General features: G+C 43.3%; 1 protein-coding gene across 1 annotated transcript in view; it reads right to left on the bottom strand.

The window, feature by feature from the left end:
• Positions 1 to 11,515, bottom strand: part of Pik3ca (phosphatidylinositol-4,5-bisphosphate 3-kinase catalytic subunit alpha) — a 72,136-nt gene extending 60,621 nt beyond the window's left edge. Inside the window, exon 1 of the mRNA XM_041659579.1 lies at positions 11,109 to 11,515. The gene's annotated coding sequence lies outside the window, so the exon portion shown is untranslated. The remainder of the gene's footprint in view (positions 1 to 11,108) is intronic.
• Positions 11,516 to 17,709: the final 6,194 nt, after the last annotated feature.

The following is a 17,709-nucleotide window of genomic DNA, read 5'->3' as shown; positions in this document are numbered from 1 at the left end:
GTATGTTTGTTTTTAATGCAGAAAAATGGGACCTGTTACATTTCTAGAATACAACCAGAATACTATGTTACTTGTTAACTGTATGACACCAGACAAACCTAAGAACATCTTACTGAATGGTGTTGTGTAACAGTTTCCTCTAAGACTTAAACATTCCATCCTGCAGGGAAGCTCCTTAAACAGAATGGAAAACCACTCAAAATACCCTCAGGAAGTCCCTGAAACTGACCAGATTCACCAGTCTCAGATTCACCCTCTCAGAGTAAACAATAAAAGCTGAGCTGTGAAGAGTGAGTTCAGATCAGCTACCTGGAAGGGATTTAATCCTGAGTTACTTGGAAAGGACACTCTCCAGTCCATTGAGCGGCCTGCAAGTTAGGTAGTGTGCCCTAGGTTCCCAGTTTTTGTGAGCTGTCACGTGTGCTGGGTAGGCCTTGGTGATGCAGCTGTCTTTGAGTCATTCTTGCTCCTGTAAGTAACTCCTCACCCATATTCCTGTAAGTAACTCCAATAAAACTCATTGATTCACCAAGTTTGACTTTGGAGGTATCCATACTTTAGTCTATCACTGAAACTTAATCTGAGCAAGTAGATATATGTGTTGTGTCCCCCCCCCCCAAAATTTTGTCACACAACAAATGGCTACTGATTGAGAGAGACATTTCCAGAGGTGCTAAAGCTTCCAGAAATCAGCTTTGGGGGGGGGGGGGGGGGAGCGGCTGCTCAGCATTTTCCTCCTCACAACTCTATTTCGTAAATATTTTTATTTATGGCTGCCTTTTGTTTTGTGGCTATAAAAATTCACACTGCCACCTCCACGGCAGAATACATCATTCTAGACAACCTAAATCTGTGTTCCCAAGACACAGTCGCTCATATTTGTCTTAAACTCTTATTCAAACAGGGCTTTTTACCCTTGAACAAGCTCTTAAATCAGCCACAAAAAAGTACAGTGCTAATGACTTTTGTAGTAACTAGGTTTTATACTTAATTAGGATATACCTGTATGTTTGAGTAACCATGTGTGCACATGCACAGATTGCTATAGCCACATCAGCAAGCTACCTGGGAACAAATAAAACTATTCAACCAACCCAAGTGGCAGTTCCTCTTCCAGATTCATAGGATTAATCAAGACAATACTAGAGGCAAGAAACATGAGTAACAAAGTCATACTCAATGCCATGAGATTTTCATACTTAGTCACTGACACAAACCATAGGGGCAGCAAATTCACAGTGCAATCTTACCTCCACTTTGAAGCAGAGCTCAACAGTGGATGTGATTGCCATATTTAAATTATCATTTCATCACCATTTCACAAATGTGATGAAACTCCAGTGTGCTGACTGCGTGTGGAATTGCAGCTCACACGTGTACTGAAGGGCTACTGTGAAGACTGAGGGAAACAACGTGTAGTGACTCTATCCTATGTTCATTCCTGACATTCACAATATTCAAGTTCATATATGAAGGAATTCAAAATTATTCAGGGAGGGTCTGGGGAGATGGCTTAGGTGAAGTGCTTGCTGTGCAAGCATGAGGACCTGAGTTTGATCCCTAAAACCCACATTTAAAAAGCCATCAGAACGGTGGCACACACTAGCAAGCCCAGCATAGGGAAGATGGAGAGAAGGATCCCTGGGGTTCAGTAGCCCAAAGATTAGTCTAGCCAAATCTGTGAGCTCTAGGCCCAATGAGAGATTTTATCTCAAAAAAATAAGGTGGAGCCACATATGCTGGCTCATGTCTATAATCATATCACTCAGGACGGACAGGCAGATCCCTGAGAATCCCAAGCTAGCCAGAGCTACCCAGCTAGACCATCACAAAAAGAAAGAGTTAGAGCATGGCTGATGAAAGCACATGACACTGACTCACAGCCTCTATACATGTACATGTACATACCCACACGTGAACACTCACTCACACATTTACTCCCTTGCTCTCTCTCTGGATACATTTAGAAAACTGAGGAAATTAATTATCTCTCATAGCATTTCAGCTAAAAAAAAAAAATCAGTCTATGTATACATATATACAGGGATGGCCTTGAACTCCTGATCTTCCTGTCTCAGCCTCCCAGATGCTGCAACTACAAAAGCATACCACTTTACCAGTCCAAGATAGTAACGTTAATTCCTGTATTAGTCATAATAGCACAGAAGGAAACAAGCTTTGAGTTAGTGCTGGGGCAGTCCCCAGTCACACTGTCTGCACATGCACAGCAATCTCTGAATTCTACGGCTTTAAAAACAGTAAAAATATCCAAACAAGTATCAATTGACATCAGTCTTTAGATTAAGTGACAATAAAAAATTCAGTAATTATGACAAATTATTGATGTAAAATAATAACAACATATTCAATTTTTAAAAAACATGTAGATTTGGTTAGCAGATGGCTTAGTGGATAAAGATAATGCCACCAAGCCGGACAACATGAGTGTGATCCCTGACACCCACATGGTGAAGAGGAGAAACGGTTGCTGCAAGTTGTCCTCTGACCTCCATTTGTATGATACGTGCATGAGCTCCTTATCCCTCCCCAAAATAACTAAGTCTGTAATAAACAATCCTAAAGCACACAGATTTTCCTGGTTTCTAAGAGCTATGCCACTATGAGACCACACCCTGAATAGTGACTGCCTGTGCATCTCATCAAGAGCAGTAAGGCCCACACTGCTCAAAGTGAGCTAAGAAAACAGAAACATCTGTTTTCTAGAAATCTGTTTTCTAGAACTTAAATCTGAGCACCCACAACAGCACTAAACCCGGGGAGATGACGTGACAGAAATCCGTGACACAGCTGTTTCAGAGATTAAAGGGAGAGATTAGACACATGGATATAAACCACATGGCTGCCTTCCTTATTTCCACATAATGGAGTCAAAGCCCTCCATATGCAAGACCCAGTATTTAATAAAGACCCTAATCCTGGATGGAGGGGGTCCTTGGACTTTCTACAGGGCAGCGCACCCTGACTTCTCTCAGGACTGGAGAGCGAGGGAGAAGGGGAGTGGGAGGGAGTGGGAGGGAAATGGGAGGATGGGAGGAGGTGGAAATTTTTAATAAATAAAATAAATAAAATGAACTTTAAAAAAAAAAAGACCCTAATCCAGTGAGGATGGCAACCAGGCCTGTCACATGTGCCCACAGGACATGACTACGACCTTCAGTACATGAAGACGGGAAAGGTACACCCACATTTCAACAGAGAGCTACTCAAGGTGTTACTGGGGTTGCTGAGAGCCTAGGGACAGTCAGAAACGCCCTGGCTCAGGAAGCAGAGACAAAGATGAGAGAACCCTAAGCCCATTTTTCTTGATACTTGTTGTCCACTTATTTTCCACTCCTCTCAAATATTAAAATGTTACCATTTTAATGGGAAGAAATTAAGCAGTAAAGAACTCTAAGCCTGTTAGATGGCAGTACTCACTAGCTACCCAAAGCCAAGACCCCACACAGCATTCTCAGAATAGAATGTCCCACTGCACAACGTCACAGCTCCAAAATAAGTGAATGACTACAATGTAGTCCTTACTCTCAAGGTGCCCAGGGGCTATTATTGAACACCCAGTGTGTACTGGGCGCTCCTAAATGCTTTCCTGCTTTACTGTTACTGGCAGTCATGACCACCTTCTTTTTCAAATGAGAAAACATGTATCACTCAGATAATATGTAACTGAGACAGACTAAATTATTTCCCCCGTGTCTCTACTCTGGTTTTAGAGTACATGCTCCTAACCAGGTAGTCCAACACACTGGCTATCCTCTTAATTTCTAAGGCTGTCCTGACTTCCATGTTCCTCAGTGTTGCCAGATTATTCACCCTAATCTTTACTGGGAAAATTTATCTGCAGGAGTACACTAACCTGTGATTTGGTATGCTCTCCTCAATAAAGACGACCACAGAGTACAGATGTGCTTTAGAAGCAGTTATAGACAGGTGGTAAGACGGCTCAGTGGACAAAGGCATCTGCCATGCAAACCTGCAACCTGATTTTAATCTCTGGGACCCATACAAAGGTAGAGAAAGAGAACCAACTCCACCCAGTTGTCCTCTGACCCCACGTGTAACCTAGCATGCATATCCACACACATAAACACAATAATAAATTTTCAAATTTTAATTAAACAATTTGGTAGACCTGGGAGTCTTACAACACTCCTAAGGAACTGAAAGCTCGTCACTCCATGGAAAAACAGCTGCTTTGCTTCTTCCTACCATTCCTGCTTATCTGGGCAAACCTGATACTGCTTTGAAAAAGTCACGTTCAACTTGAACAGCTAGCATATAGTCAGGAAAAGCAATACAAAATACCCCTTTCACATATGCTTTAGACACTGCCTCTGAGGGCATCACCTGCCAACCACAAGAGCTGTTAAACTTTCAGGAAAATTCACGAGGACACACTACTACTGATGTGACCCTTCCATTTCAGGTAAGACTACTTAAGTGATGACTGATTTCAATATTTTTTCCCATTGATGTACCTTATACTTGATGCTGTGTTTCATAAACCTGGATTCTCAGAACAGTGGCAAATTTGGTAAAATAATAATAATAATAATAAAATAAAAAAAGCCAAAATTTGAAGCTGCTAACAGATTTCCTAAGGGGAAAAAAGACTACTTCAATCTCAAGCTAAAGGAAGTGCGTGCATTGTGAAATGCAGCAGTCCTTCAAGTCGAGACCTGCACCAAGTCCATCATGAAAATCACCAGGAAAGCAAGAGCTCTCAAAAAAAAAAAAAAAAAAAAAATAAGTCACAGAAATCGGCTTAGCATGCTGAAAAACAAGTACACACGCAAAACAAGCCTAAATACCCACTACCTGAGGGGGTCACTGACGAACAACACCACCAAGTAGAAAGTGACCTTGGTGTTTCCAGAGAGGCCAACAGCAGCTCAACATGCCCGATGGAGAGCAGTGGCTGGTGCCATCTTTCCGTGTGCTTGTCAGCACAACTGGGGACAGGCCTAGAAAAGCTTTCTGTGCACCGCCTGGGTGCTAGGGAACATATTTTCCTAGAAGTCTTTAACAGTGAGATGATGCTCAGTGGCTATTAAGAGTGCTGTGACTGGTGTGCTGGCCTCCTGTGTTGGCTGCTGGCATACACCGGTGACCTACTCTCAATGCCAGTGAGAAAATGACCACACCTGCCATGAGCTTGAATCCCAAAGTCACCGATGGAGGAGGGAGGTTCTCCCCCCAATGGAAGCCACAGAATTTCACAGAAAAGCTTTCAAATATGTGCAAATTTACAAACATACTTTTATTTTTTTTTATTTCTGAAAATAAAGGAACTGAGGACTATAGTCTTTCCAAAGGGTGGCTTTATTCAGCCTGAAATCAGAAACAGACTGTGAATTGCAGAGAACTCCAGGCATTTTCCAGGTAAGGAATAAGCACTCTGAAAGGCCACGATCTCAGGGCACGTAGCTAAGCTCCGAGCTGAATGCAGAGCTCCAGCACCTGGCAATCCGACCCAGCACAGCTCTCCCTGAAGTAGCAACCCTTGCTAAAAATTTCCCAAGACAGGAATAGAAATATGAAATTCATCAACAACTTATAAAAGTGTCCCTTTCTAAAACTGTACATGCATGTCTGCATGTGGGAATGGGCACACGAATACAATGCTTTCGGAGGCTGGGACACCGGATCTCCTGGAACTGTAGTCAGAGGCATTGTGAGCCTCGTGCCATGGATGCTAGTAAGTAAGCAAAGTAGGGTTCCCCCAGAAGGCAGCAGGAAGCATTTTTAACCACTGCCATCTCTCCAGCCCAAAAGTGTTTCTTACGTACTTCACATAAAGATGACCTAAGACTGGCAGTTTCTTCTTAAATTACTTTTTCAAGTATATAACTACTAATTGATAGAAATATAAAGAAAAGTATCCTGATTTCCAAATGAGTCTAATTTTAAAAATCACTGTTTTTTTTTTTTTTTGAGAGGTCCACTAGCTTCTGTGTCAGGAACTTAGAATGAATGAATGCACACACGGTTTCCCCTCAGTCTACATAGTGCTGATGACATTACCACCTGATGTTTCCAAGGTACGCAATGGAACACTTCTGTCAGTCTTACAAGCACCCTCAAATAGAGTCAGCATCACAACACGATGAGTCTACCATGGTACAAACTTTCACCAAACACACTGACTTCTCCAGCTTCTATTAAACAAACAGTAAGAATCTAAAATGTACCTCCTGTGTGCAGTCCCTTAGTTCTTAAAGAGTTTTATAGACTAACATATTTAAGCCTAGTGTGACAGCTTATGCCTATCATCCCAGCACTATGGAAGCTGAGAGCAAGCTGAAGGATGTACCAGGTTACTGTGAACTACACAGCAAGCTTTAAACAATCGGTGAAATAAATAGGTGTAACTAAGACAAAACACTTTATTTCAGATGGCAATGTGGATTTTGACAGAAAGACTTCTCTGTTATAAATCCAATTATATGCTAAAAGTTACTGGAAATTAACTGCTTATAAATGAGTATAATTTGGACAAAGTGTTGTACTAACTACCAAAATACCAAGTATGTTATTTCCAGGCCAAATAGAAAAAACATTCTTGTATTAGATATAAATTTAAAATAATTATCATGTGTATATGGTTTTATGCCAGAGCTTGAGGAATCACTTAAATTTTCTCCTTAATACATTAATTATTCAGCAGGCAACACAATGCAGCTCACACTGTCCTGAAGCAGGCAGAGTCCTGAGGTGTGTCCCCAAAGACACAGAGCAGCAGTGAGGGGTCAGGCACTGGCATCAGAGCTCTTTAAAAAAAAAATTCCAAATTACAAGTGTGTATGTGCACACAAGGCCTGGAGCCCACAGAGGATCTGGCCTGAGCTGGAGTTCCAGGGTTGCTGGGAACTGAACTCCTCTGGAGGAGCAGCACACGCTCTCAACTGCTGAGGCATCCCTCCAGCCCAAGGTCAGCACTCTAGAACAAGCAGAAACTGCTTCCTTAGAGGGAAGGCAGCTTTGCTGTACGCCATCTCTTTCATCGCTGACTTAAAACCTCATCACTGCAGCATTTTAAGATCAGCTCCTGAAATGAAGAGGTGCAGAGGAAGAGCGAATACCCCACAGTTCCTTAACCAGGGCCAACTCGTTCTGACATGAACCTCGAGTACAGTCTACCTACCACAGAGCCTTCATGAAGACGGTAATCCTAGGCTTCATGGTGGAGCCTCAGACTTCACTATTGTGCTGTCTTGTATTTATCTGTTCTATCAAATCCTTCAGTTTCTCCTAAGCATCACTCTCATTTTTCAACTTCAGTGGGCTTTCTCCACTACTTCCTGTCTGTACAATGGGAACATGCTTAGTGCCTTGCTTCTAGAATTAGCCCTGAGATAATTTTCCTGTGTTTCCTTTATAACTTAGAAATTACTCAATAATAGCCCCCAAACTTTAAGGATTTATAAAGAAATTTCACCAAATTTGTTAAGACTTTCCTTTTAAAGTCATTGTTAATTTTAATTTGCTCCCTTTCTGTGAACATTAAATCTGATTTTTCTTAACTTGGGAGCCCTGGAAGTCCACCCTTCACACATGCACTAGTACCTGCACTTCTTATCTAGGCACGGTGGTTTCCATTCAACCTGACCAAAGTCTGGGTGCCTGGAAACTGAACAGGATTCTAAAAAAAGGAAACCAAAAGTCACAACTGTTTGGGAGCCTCGTCCCTAACACCTGCAGCACCAGCAGCTGAAAAGTGGGAAACGACTTCACCTGATTAGAGGAGACCCTTCCTCTCTAATGGAAATGAACACTTTGGACTAGGTCAGTCAAGAACACTCCTAGATCTGAGCTGAATTCAACTCTCTCTACTGAGTAGTCACAACCCCATTACACAGATTAGGACATCTGTGCAAAGCAGCAAGCACTCACCGGAGAGCATAGGTTCTGAACACCATAAGATTTCAAGGCTACCTTTGCTGCTCTGAATTTTAAGGCTAGATCATCGAGTACCACACAGAACATGCAACAGTCTTTATGAGACAGGAAGCCCAAGGCTGAAAAGCTCAAGACTTCCGCAGAAACACAACATTTACGGGGAAAGGAATATCTGAATGCATTCCAGTCTCCTGGTTTCCAGTCCACCGGGTCTAGTAATGGTCTGTATGCTGCTGGGGTGCATGTGTCTTTTGGAATGGAGTGCCACTTGATGTAATTTGTAACATCTCAAATGTCTCCAAATCAAATCCATGTGAGCAGTAGTTTCAAGGATGCATACTTTTAGTGGGGAAAAAAGTTAAAAACTTAATTGATACTTAGGAATTATCACACACTGTAAAGGAGCAACAGCAAAGTGCTTGTTCAGTCAATTGCCTATAACGTGTAACTGTAACTGACTAAAAGGCACAACTGTGTATGTGACAGACCAAGTCCCAGTCCTCCTGGAATTCACATCCTGGTGGAGGACACAGACAAACAGATGACAATGCAGTGAGGAAATTTGGTTACCGTGGGGGGACACGATGCCATGGGAACAGGAAGCAGGGACACCTAACCCAGACTGCACTTTTCAAAGGGGGCAATGTGAAACATTAGAGGAACCAGAGAGTCAGGGAAGCAAAACTGAGTACTAGTGTTGCAGGAAGTAGGAGCAGCATTTACAGAGGAGAGCAAGCAAAGGTCAGAGAGCTTGCACTATGGGAGAAACAAGGACCAAGTCAGACAGGCCTGAGACAGGGCTTCACAATCCCGTCCATCAGAATACCATGAACTTAAAACAAATAAACAAAACAGGTCTGGCTCCATGTCAGACAAAGCACAACAGAATCTAACACAACTTTAAATGCTACCTAGATTGTGCTGCCAGGACTGAAAAACATTGTTGCCAGCTTTAAAGAAGCAGGCAAGGGAATGGGTTCTGATGATCCACCTCTGTGCAGGCCATAAACTGCATAGCAAGACCCCAGCTCAGTAACAGTGGTGGCAACTGCAAGCCTTCCCTTAAACAAATAAACCAAAACCAAGCAAACAAAAACCTGCAAGCAAACATGTTTAACATATTTACTATTGCAAATTTAAAAAAGAAAAGATGATCTTAATTAAACCTCTTTGGGCCCTGTTTCCCAGTTCTATTAAATGAGCAATGACCTGGAGAAGATTACAGTCTACTCTGGGTGAAAGAAGTCAGAAAATGGTTGTTTGGTCAATGAATCTGTGTCTCTTGCCACCTGTTTGGCCTCAGATTAGAGTATCATTTCCTAGGGAGACTGATGTTGCTCGGCCTAAATAGGACAGGTAAAATAACTTAAGAGAAACCAGACCTTCTAAAAACCCTACTTGACTATACCTTACAGAATGAGCTAGGAATGATACTCTGAGATTTCTCAAGTTGGATCTTAAGTATTTTTGTGCAAGGGAAATCTTTCATGATGCTTCATAAACACTTCGTTTAAAGATTTCCCCACTTTGGAATTCGAGACACAGAACAGTAAAATAGAGAGAACTGATCCTTTTAATGCCACTCAAGCTGCTAAAGAGATCAAATAGGATTAAGTTCGCTCTCTTCAAATAAACAGACCAACAGAGCAAATGCTCTGTACATGACTGCAACTGTTTAAAATCTCCGTTCGGTGAAGCAAACAGTAAGCTGCCTTTAAAAAGTTATCATCGCCTACTGTGTATGAGTATTCTCTTTCTAAATTTAGACGTTTTTAGAAGGCAGTACTGACTGGGGATAGAGGACCTTATGGCAGGAAGGAAGCTAGGCCTCTAGGGCCCGCAGGTGCTATTACCAGTCTTCCACAGAAAGCGCCCTCCTGAGAATACACTCACAACTTCACGGCTTCCCTTAGCTATCTAATGACACTTCTTTAATACCACATCCAATTTGCCTAAAATTTTTAAAATCTTAGATAAAGACAGGGTTTTACGTTTATTTGCGTGTTCATTGTTAACTCCTTCCACTTGAACAGCCTTGCTTTATGCTCGGTTATCAATAAAACCGCAACATTTGTTACTTTATTTCTCTCCTGGTGATTACTATTCTGATGTGCTACCATTTGTTTCAATCACTCGTTCTGTGATTTTTTTTTTTAAAGTGGGAAAGCGCTATTTTGAAAAACGTACAGTTAAAATAAAAGGTTTGGGTACTTACATATTTGTTATTGCCTCCTTTAAAAAGTCCCAAAACACGACATGAAAAACTAAAATCAACAAAAAACCCCAAACTCAAAAAAAAGCCACACATCAACACCAACCGTACCCTTCAGATAATTTCGACTGATGACACTGCAGAACAGTTAATCTGATAATTAAAAATTTCCAGAACACGTGATGTTTAGACCGTGATCTACGCTGTCAACCAGAACCCAACGCTTTAGTTTAAAACAAAAATACCTTACAACTTGAATAGAGACACGTTAACAAATTCTTGAACCGCCATTGCAAAGGGAGCTCGCTAATCAAAACATCGTGTTTGATTCATCCAAATTAATTCAGCAACACAGTATCTTTTATTTTTATTTTTTTGGCCCAGGACTTTTTATCCAATGCACCATCAAACGTACATCCACAGCACACGATGTCAACAAATACCAAGAGAGGCTAGCTTCCGATGTGGTCCAAAGTGGTTCAAAAGTTGCAGTGGCAACGACCAGACCTGAGCTACCTGGGCTCCTCCCAAGCCGGTTTCCCCAGGGTCCTGGGAGCCCACGCCCCGCGTGTGCACAAAGGCGCAGTGGAGGCACGAGCTTCGGGCTGCAGTCGACTCGGTTCCCCATAGACGCAGACTGCACAAGCCCTCGGCTCGTCCTCCGTATCTACCCACGTACGGCGGGGACTGACACCGTCCGGGAGCGGCGGCCGAGGCCGTCCGGTCCCCGGAGCGCAGGGGAGGTACAGGGAAGAAGAGGCGCGCCCGCGAGCCGACACCCCGATCCGGGAGGAAAGGCCCGGCAGGAGTACGGGCGGCGCGGCTAGGCGACACCCGAGTCCGGGGCGTGCGGCCCTTGCGTGCCCTTCCCGGCCGCCCCGCCACCGCGCCAAGGAGGAGGACCGGGCGGCGGCCGGCTACGACGAGAAGGGCCGGGAGCCCGCCCGCCCGGAGCCCGCCCTCCCCGCCATCTACTCACGCTCCGGCTCCTCCAGGCTGCGCGGCTCCCGCCGCATCGGGTCCCGGCCCCGCGGGCGGCGGCGGCGGCGGCGCCGAGGGAGAGGACAGCGGGCGGCGCGGCGCCCGCCTCCCGGGCCCTCTCCCCCGCCGCTGCGGAGCGGCCCGGCCGGGCCCGAGCGCTGCCTCGCCGGCCGCCCCAGCCCCAGCCTCGGCCGCCGCGGCACCGGAACTGCCGCTCGCTCGGCTGGCTCGCTCCGCTCGGCGCCGGCCCCGCCGCACGCCCCCACCCCCGGCTCCGCTCGCCGGCGCCCAGGCTCTTTTTCCTTTTGTTTCCAGAATAAACTTTATTGGTCTCTCTTTCCGCTCACATCGTGTAAACAAACAACGAACTCTTCCCCACCCCCTCGCTCCCCCCTCCTGGGGCAGAGGAGGCTGAGAGCTGAGGAGGGGCCGAACTTGCAACGCCCCGGAAATAGATCAACCAGAGACCGGAAGTGGGGGGAAAAGAAGAGGCCGGGCGATGGGCAAGTTCGGAAACAGTGACTCACTGCGCCTGCGCCCTGCTCTTCCGCCCCGAGTGGCAGTGCGACTCAGCGCTGCGGCAGCTGGGCTGTGGTGTCATCCTGGGACAGCGGACGTGTCACGCCTGTTAGTTTCTTCCAGCGACGTTCTGTCTTGGGAGAAGCTGACAGAGTAGTTGGGAGCGAGGGACCCTAAAAAGAAAACGAAATGAGGGCATGGTTACTAATGCCAAATCGGATGGTGATTTTAGAAGTCCTTTACGATCACTGGTTTAAATTGTAACCCGTACGGACAGCCCTCTTGCACAGTCTTTTGACTCAGCTCCCAGAGACCTTTGACTGTGTCCCATCCCTATTTCTTGTATTCTAGCTATAGAAGACGTGTTATTTTTTTTTTTCATTTTGAGGCTTCAAAAAAGTTATGCTGGCTTCAAGTTAGATTCAAGATGGTGATTTGGTACTGCGTAACGTGTCAATCTCTTATGCTTTTACGAGTACTACTGTTCCACGGTATTCTGCGTTTCTCTCCCCCTACTGGTCTTTTATCACACCGAAAAGCCTGAGGTCCAGGATCTGAAGACAAGGCGAGTACTGCCTAGAAATAACACTCTAGAGGGGTTAACAGTCCAGCTTAACATCCAAGCAACACCACCGCACATCCCAACCCAGTCTTAGTGATTCATTCCTCCGTGTAGTCACACAGTTCCACTGGACTGGGTTTCTGTATTTCCTGTTTTCTTTCTTTTCCACCCGTAAGCGCTTGTTTAACCCCACATTCCAGAGAATCTCTGTTTCTAAATATTTAACTAGTCATTTCCAGCAGTTTCAGAACACCCTCACCCCGGAGCAAGGAGTTATATATAACTTCTGAGTTGCGTAGTCAATCCTGGAACCTTAAAGCAGCATTACTCAAACTGTGCTTTCTGGGCAACATTAATAGATAGTAATCGGTGGGGAAATTTTATCCAGGCAATGTTTTGCCTACTAAAATTTATTTTAACAAGAAAATGGTAATTACATTATATGATCTCATGTGTCACAGAAAATACCCTTTGGGGTACTTAAGTGCATGGACGATTTACCTTGAAGCAAGTACTGTTGGTTGTTCAATTCATACTTGGTTACTTTTGACTTAGCTGGTTACCACTGATGTTATAATGCTTACCTTGTTTTCAAAAATGTTGGTGAGTGTTATTTTATTCTGTTTTGTGTGTGTGTGTGTGTGTGTGTGTGTGTGAGCTAGGGCCCAAACAAGGGGCTTTATGTTTGCTAGGCAAGTCCTCTACCACAGAGTTACAGCCTCAGATCCTGCCTGCAGTGTTATTAAATGGTTCGAGTATATTAGACATCTGTGTGATAAAGTCATCACTCAAACACTGAAAGAAAAATGCCTTAAAAGAAAAAATTAAAGATTATTTGACTGTAAAGAAAACAGAAACGAAATGCTTCAGAATTAAGTGATTTCATCATGAGCAACCTTTTATTAAAATTAATTCCTTTAAGTATTTATTTGTTTATTTTTGTATCAAGACAGGGTCTCACTGTGAGCCCACGGGCTGGCCTTGGTCTCACAATACAATCCCTTGCTTCATCATTCTGAGTATGAGATTACAGGCATGAAACACCATGCCTCATTAATAGCAAAGCATTCTGAGGTTGAAATGTTCGAAATGAAGCTATTGTTCCATTCTCAAACACTGAAATTATGATCATAGTTATTTGCTTTCTGGACTTCATTGGAGGCAATGTATTAGTAGCTCCTGCTGGCCTTAAACATTTCTGTGGACGACTTCGAACCGATGATCATTTCACTCCCACCTTCCAAGTGCGGGGTTGCAGGCGTGTGTGGTCATACTTCGCTGCCTTTGGATGTATTAGCATTAACGACAATGATGATTCACATGGGTCATGAACTTCACTGGATTAGGAAACTCCTAAGGAACTGTTGAGACTCACCTCTGGGTGTGTGGTGGCATTTCCTAAGACAAGTGGATCAGGAAGGCTCTGACCAAACCAATGGATTAATCCCTTGATAGATTCAGAGTCTAGTAACAGTGTTGGGAGGTGGAGAAAGGGAAGCAATGGGGCTCAGTGGGAGAAAGTAGTTCATGGGGATTAAGGGAAGATTCTGTCTTGTCCTGGTCTCTTCCTATATTTTGCTCTCAGCTTTGTGCTCCCAAGAAGTGAAAAACAGGCTCGGCTACACTCCTACTTCCATGATGGTCTACCCACTTCCACGATGCTGTACTCACTTCCACGATGGTCTACCCAGGTCCACAGGAAAGCTACAATAAGCCAATTCATTTGCAGCTATAAGTTATCATTTGGTACTGTGGGACATGGTGCACCTTTTAGGAGGTAGGCCTAGTAAGAGGAAGTTAAGTCACCGAGTGAATGTTCTCGAAGGTGATATTGTGCCATGTCCCTCAAACTGGATCCTGGAAACCTGACTAGGAGCAACAGGAGATGAAGAAAGGCATGAGTAACATAAATCTGGGATCACTGTGGGTGCTTGAATGGAGATACATACGTGTTGTGAAGATGTATTGCTATGATTGGTATAATAAAGAGCTGAATGGCCAATAGCTAGGCAGGACTTCCAGGCAGTGAGAGGAACTCTGGGAAGATGAAAGGCAGAGTTGACAGTGAAATGCCAGCCAAGCAAGGCATGCAGTACAGAGATGAGGTAATGAGCCTTGTGGCAGAACAAGGATTAAAAAATATGTTAGGGCTGGAGAGATGGCTCAGAGGTTAAGAGCATTGCCTGCTCTTCCAAAGGTCCTGAGCTCAATTCCCAGCAACCACATGGTGGCTCACAACCATCTGTAGTGGGGTCTGGTGCCCTCTTCTGGCCTGCAGGCATACATACATACAGAATATTGTATACATAATAAATAAATAAATAAATATTTTTTAAAAATATATGGGTTAATTCAAGGTATAAGAACTAGTTATATCGGGGCTGGAGAGATGGCTCAGAGGTTAAGAGCATTGCCTGCTCTTCCAAAGGTCCTGAGTTCAATTCCCAGCAACCATATGGTGGCTCACAACCATCTGTAATGGGGTCTGGTGCCCTCTTCTGACCTGCAGACATACACACAGACATAATATTGTATACATAATAAATAAATAAATATTAAAAAAAGAACTAGTTATATCAAGCCTAAGCTAAGGCCAAGTTTTCATAATCAATGTCTCTGTATCATTATTTGAGGACTGATGGTCCCAACAAGAAAGCCTGCTACATACTAGCTACCCAGATATTCAGGGAGTTTATTATAAACAATGTGAATGAGGAGACAGGTCTCTGCAGGGGAGGAGTCTCAGGGTGTGGGATCACACAGAAGAAGAAGCTGCAGTTGGTACTCTGTACTCTTGTCAGGACTGTTTTTAGTTAAAGATCAACCTTTGGTCAGCATCTGTACTCAGTCCAGGGGAATACTTTGCATTCTACTGAACCTGACTGGACGAGGGCCTTGCCATTCCCATGACTCTCAGACATTGGCATCCTTGACATGCCACGCTCATGTCATGAATGCTCGTTCACACAGGCTCCCCACAATACATTCGCTCCTCACAACCCTGGGACTTTGGTAGCTTTTGATCTCTGCTTCAAGAATGCTGTGAAGTAAGCACCCTCTTCTGCCCTCTGCTTCCTACACAAGAAGGGCTCAAAACAGCATGATCAAACAGCCATAGACCAAAGCTTCAGAAACCATCAACCAAGGTAAACTTTTGAAGTTGTTTACCTTGGTTTAATTTTTAACATTTACATATCTATTAACATAGAAGGAGACTATGCATATGCCATGGATGGCTATGGAGGTCAGAGAACAACTCGGAGTGGAATCTTTGTACCTTGTGGTTCTCGGGCTCTGAATTCAAGTTGTGAGGCCTGGGGATAGGTGCCTTTACCTGCTGAGCCACCTTGCTGGCCCCTGATATGTGAAACTAGTCTTGGGGTAATGTTAACAAATGTCTACTCATCTCAAAGAGGGAACTGACGACATGCCAAAAGGCAGTTACCCCTAAAGCCCAACTTGGTGAGTCTATAGTTTTATTGGGGTTCCTTACAGGAATGTGGGTGAGGGGTTACTTACAGGAGCAGAAATCAATCAAAGACAGCTGCATCACCAAAGCCCACCCCAGCATGGGTGACAACTCACAAAAGCTGGGAACCCAGAACACACAGCACAGCCTGCAGGAAGCAACTCAACAAGTTGGAGACTGTCCTTTCCAGGCAGCTCAGCTGGTCTTTGTTTCTTCTGGGCAGTCTGGCTGGTCTCTACTCATTCTACAAGGTATCTCTCAGAGTCATCATTGTAGGTTGGCTTATCTGTAAGTCTTTACTATTTATATACTCTTAGTAAAGGAGGGCCCTAGAAAATACAGTCAGTTTCAGGGACTTCCTGAGCTATTTTGAGTTGTTTACTTTCTGTCTTAATGGAACTTCCCTGCAGAATGCAGTGTCTTGCCTCAGCCAGAACATTCCATTGTTTCACTTTTTTGTAAACATCCTATCCTAAAATAGCTTGTTGTTTCATTTTTCCCTGTATACCCTTCATATGTCTTAAGATTTCCTCTAAGATGGAAGGTTTTAATCTGAAGGAAACTGCTGCACAACAGTTCCTACTTTGGTATTTTCTTTTTAAACACCGATGGAAAGCATCTAATCTCATGGGAATTTATTCAGAATGCATTACAACTATGAGCTAATTTTGGGAAACTGGCATTTTTGAAATATTGTCTTCATTTTACGAACTTTCCACTTATTCACATATTCTTCTATATATTTGAGCATATTACTGAGGCTCTTCAAATAGATATGGAATATTTCCTGAAATCTTATTGCTAGATATTTTATTACTTTGATTATATTATTTTGATTGTGCAGAAATCAGATTCCTATTCTATCTCCATCAGTTACATTTTATCTAAATACAAAATAAAAGTTGTAAACAATGTTGAATTTTTTGTTTTGAGACAAGAGTCCCATCATGTAACACAGACTTGCCTTGAACTAGAGTGTCTACTTATCCTGTACAGAGCTGTGTTAAAAGAATTTATTTCAAAGTTCAATCTGAATCTATTGATGATGTGTTTGCCTTGTGTTATCACTTTAATGAACTCCTGCAAGTACTGAAAAAAGTTAGTTGCCTTCCCACACATCCTCCATCTGGTTTGTTTGTTTGTTTGTTTGTTTTTGAGAAAGGGTCTCTACATAGCCCTGAATGTTCTGGACCTATGTAGACCAGGTGGGCTTTGAACTCATAGAGATCCTCTTGCCTGTACCTCAGCTCAAATTAAAGACATGCACTGCCACACCCAGATTGAGAGTCTTATTTTTAAAAACATAATTTCAAGTTATCATACAAAGCAGTGGATTTCATTATGGCTTTTTCTTTTCTGTTTTGGCAGGGCTGTACATAACTTCAGCTGCCCTTAAACGCACTATCTAAGGATGGCTTTGAATTTTCTTGATCTTCCAGCCTCCATATCTGGGATTACATGCTGGGATTACAGGTATGTGCTTCCACACTTGGAAAAGCTAGATGAATTTTGATAATAAACATGATACTTTATTGCCTATGTGGGGTTTCTTCAGTGCCCATCATCTTCTCTGAAGTAGATTTGTGCAGATGGGAGCAAACAGGTTTCAATTGTCATAAAAAAAAACCCTATGTTATTAAAAGATCTTAAATGCCATATTCTGTAGATATCTGAAGTGTTTGAAGGTGAAATATAAAATATATCTCTGTTTGACCTTGAAATTTTACTTGGCCAGGCGGTGGTAGTGCATGCCTTTAATCTCAGCACTTGGGAGGCAGAGGCAGGCGGATCTCTGTGAGTTTGAGCCCAACCTGGTCTACAAGAGCTAGTTTCAGAACAGGATCCAAAGCTACAGAGACATTCTGTCTCAACCCCCCTCCAAAAAAAAAAAAAAAAAAGAAAGAAAGAAAGAAAAAAGAAAAAGAAAGAAACAAAAGGAAACATATCTAATATGACTACAAATTCAATTGTAATAGGTGACTAATACTAACCAGGACTAAAATTTGCATTACATTGTTAAATGAGCTGTATAGGTATAATACCTTGAAC

Source organism: Microtus oregoni, unplaced genomic scaffold, assembly GCF_018167655.1.
Source record: "Microtus oregoni isolate MIOR12 unplaced genomic scaffold, Mior012 000010F_ref0000083, whole genome shotgun sequence".
NCBI classification, from domain to species: Eukaryota; Metazoa; Chordata; class Mammalia; order Rodentia; family Cricetidae; genus Microtus; species Microtus oregoni.
This window is presented reverse-complemented; position numbering and strand designations above follow the sequence as displayed.